At 45.9% G+C, this 3,838-nt stretch overlaps 1 long non-coding RNA gene across 1 annotated transcript; it reads left to right on the top strand.

The window, feature by feature from the left end:
• The first annotated feature begins 451 nt into the window (after positions 1 to 451).
• On the top strand, positions 452 to 3,564 carry LOC143374101 (uncharacterized). The gene is made up of 3 exons (XR_013086607.1): positions 452 to 2,742; positions 2,830 to 2,993; positions 3,058 to 3,564. It is a non-coding gene; the product is annotated as an uncharacterized LOC143374101 (long non-coding RNA).
• Positions 3,565 to 3,838: the final 274 nt, after the last annotated feature.

Below are 3,838 nucleotides of genomic sequence, written 5' to 3'. Positions count from 1 at the left end.
CAGGCACCACCTTGCGCAAATCGCCGTCCAGGCTCCGGCATTGGAGGGTCAAAGATGCAATTTCAATTGCAAATCCCTGAAAATTACATTGCGGAGTACCAGTCTCTATTTCATTCAGCAGACGCTGCATTATTCCAAGCCTCCATCTATCTCTATTTCACTTAACTGACAGAAGCCATGTAAGATATGTGACACCAAAGGAGCTACGTTTCGACTTATTCCGTCATATGTATACAGAGTAGGGCATTAACTAAATAAAAAATTATTTAAATAAAACGGGTCGATTCCGATTATTCAATTTTTTTAACTGAATAACTATATTTTATATTTAAATAAAAATTTGTAGAATCACCAACATCCCGTGTCTGGCCATCATGGAACACTCTATAGTGCATGATAGTGCAAAAAGAAAAACGGAAGAAACTCTTCAACGAAAGCTGTCCGTAATGCCAACAGTCGCCGATGACCTGGAAAGCGGATTCGCGCAGACGACCTGGTTGATTTCTGTGCAGCGTGGTGGCGTGGTCGAAACGAAGCCGTGGCCGAAGGCGAAACTATTGCGAATGCGCAAGCTCCGTTGCGCAATGCCTGGCGACAGAGTTTACAGTCTTTCATAACGAGTCTGCCGGCCGGTAGGTTTTCCTTCTGGAACGGAAGGGAGGCTAAGACAGTGGGAAATCGCGCAACGGTACCGTGATAATAAGCTCGCGGCGCGCGGGACAGTGATCGATATTTAGCTCGGGACAAAGCCGATCACGGCGATCCAAGGCTCTGTCATCATCGCGGCAGCCATTACGTAACACGTGTTACGCAAGGCCAACACGCAGGATCGTGTCAGCTGTTGGAAGCACATGCTTCCTGGGGTTATTATGCTTGGAAACAATGCTCTTTCATTACGCGATCGAATTCATTCAGCTCCTAAAGAGAGATACGCGAGTGCGAGTGCGAGCACGCGAGCCACTCGCTGGGATTGCGAGTTGTGAGTGACGTGGGGAGCCTCGGGAGAGGGTTATTCGAAACGATCACTTTGCAGCGGAGCCTATGAATAGCATTAAGCTACGGTTGCGCATTGGTGCGCCCCGATCGATTCATTCTAATCGCGAGATTCTCTTGTAGAAGAAAGAAAGAAGGGTGTACTGGTCCGTAGCTATAGAGATTTTCGTGCAGTCCGTTTGCGTAGGATCACTTTCTCTTTTCTGCGTTGGAAATATGACGCACGATGATATCCCAGGGCTAGGCTTCTTACTATTCGGAGAAATATCCGCATATTTTACTGCACTCCTCGTGTCGATGAGCGTGGTAGTCGCGCCTATTGTTTCAGTTCGATTATGGAGAGGCTCACATCCGCTCTGCGTTAATTTAGTCTTTGTGTTCCTTCGATACGCCACGGGGCTATAATTACGCTTTGAGAAAACTAAGCCTATCGTTCTAGCTGTCGATGGGATACGCGCGTTAATGTTTGCAGGTCAGGCAGATCGAGGAGGTGTAATCGAGAGCACTTCCGAGAGTTACTTGTATCATTAATTGTTACTCAATCAGCTATTGAACAATACCTTGGGTTAGCTGTTATGCATGTACGCCCTACCTCTTTATCTATTGTTGTTATCTTCTTCTTTCTTTTATTAAAATTCCTAGCTTTCTTTGTTGCATTGTGATTCATGCCTTGGTAATAGTTTCGAGATTGACATTTGCAGAATTTTTATCAATACGTATTTACTATCGGAATAGGAATCTAAGTATTTGAAGGGGGTATTCGGATAATCCTCAAATTCGAATTAATTATGAGTGCTTAAATTTCATGTACCTCCAAATTCGAGCTGCAGGAACTCCGCTAATATGAGTATCTTACTTTGCTTTCCGCGGTATTTATGGAAACCATGATTCGCTTAAAAAGGTAGGGTATCTATACGAACGTATTTTAACTGTAATGAGGCTTAACACTTAATCTACCGCTGTCACGTGTGCGTGATTTCACGATTTCAATCTATTCCCGCGCGTGAGCCTAAGATTTCAATCATATTCCACATTAACCATTTGCACTCCAAGTATGCCTCGCGGGCGTACCGAAGTTCAAATCATCGTTCTGCATTTAATAAGCAAAGATTTAAATAAAAATATTCCTGGACGATCGACGAGGGAACAGCTTGACGCACAGAAGATTAATCACGATGAAACTGTACCCACTGAAAGATCTCTACACCATTTACAAGATGCAGCTACGAAGGCTTTAAAAAATCAAAGAGCAGTTCAGAAGTATGATTAAGATCGATATGAATCGTTCTAACTCATAAACAGTATGGACCTAAATAAATAGAACTACTGTCCACTGAACACTTTTGGATGCTGTTAGCCCTAGACTACATATCTTATCAACGATGCAACCCAAAACTCCAGGATTCGTAGGTCTACAGAATCCTCCATCAGGTGATATCTGACGATATCTTATCACCTAAAAGGTTCACAGATTCCAACGTCTGCAGGCGTACGTGACTTCCTTCATTCGTGTCCCACTAACGCACCACTATACCATCAGTTTCAATATAAGCAATCAACCGTTGCATCCAACCCCAAGAAAATCTCTAGAGAATGTCCATCAGAGCAAGAGTGACCGGAGATTCAGTGTTCCAATTCTGTTTGTAAAAGGCTTAATATCTTATAACTCTTGTTGCGAATTCGACTTGAGAGTTTGTGGCTAGAGGACAGCTCTCTGGAGCTACCTTTCATTCATCCAAATCGTAACAAGTAGGTCGTGAACCCTTTTCCGAGGTTGTTACGTGGTAGAGAAGAGCACTCCTGTTCTCCAAGTAATGTATTTAATTTATTACAAAGGATAGGCTTTGTTACACTCGAGAAGGAAACACACACGAATGCGGACTAGAAGCGATAGGATGTCGTGCCTAGCTCCGCGGTCTGGATTCGAGTCTGATGTGTTGGTGGAGACTCGAGGTTATGTCCCTTGAGGGCGTGGCGTTGGCTGTTCCCGCTTTTGGCGGGTAAGTCTGGCGTCAACAGTTTTCCCATGTTTCGGCGGGTGTTAGATGCTCCTTATCTCCTTAGCGCGACGATCTGGCGGCGAGACCAGGCGGGACTAACGTCCGACGAGTGAAGAGCCACATCCGTTTCACTGCCGTCGATCTGCAGTCGACGCACGCTTGGACGTCGCGTTCCACGGTTCGACCGGCGTTCACCTTGAAAGAAGTCAGCGTCACCGTGGCTTTTTCGATTCGCATACGCGTGGGGGTGAAGCGAGGACAGAGGTAAAGAAGAAACTCCGTGGCGCGGGATGCAAATGGTGGCGCAACGGACTTAAAGCTCCGCGTCTCTGTCCTTGCGGATCTCGTTGAACGACGCCACGCCCTCGTCAGAAATTGGCGTGCGCGGTTTTCTCAGCGAATCCACCGCACACCCGTGGCGATAAAGACGTAACGTAACAGTCGATTATGGCGTTGCTCGTGGGTGCGATTATGCTCCGCGCACCACGGCCACGAATTCGTTTCGTTTCGTGCCCCGTGGACGCGCTTGCGGCGCAGCATCGCTTCTTATAAGGATCGGGCTGTCGAAAGGGAAAACGGCGGGCGATACGTGTGCCGGCCTATCCCAAATCTTGATTCGCGGCGCACTGTTTAATAATTCCAAGTGTTTTTATTGTTGTATTTCATTTTGTAAAGAAACGAGGAGATGTTGTTCGAGGTGAGCGCCTTTTGGATGAAAATGTAGTTGAAGGGTTGAAAAAGGTTAAATTGCAACATTCAATTGTAGCTGCGTTGAATTGGAAGATCTTCATGACCATTTCACAGAAGTTTCAGTTCTGATAAATGTCATGGGTCACCGACGACCC

Source organism: Andrena cerasifolii, chromosome 1 (genome assembly GCF_050908995.1).
Source record: "Andrena cerasifolii isolate SP2316 chromosome 1, iyAndCera1_principal, whole genome shotgun sequence".
Lineage (NCBI taxonomy): Eukaryota > Metazoa > Arthropoda > Insecta > Hymenoptera > Andrenidae > Andrena > Andrena cerasifolii.
Note: the sequence above shows the minus strand (reverse complement) of the source record. Positions and strands in the feature narration are given on the sequence as shown.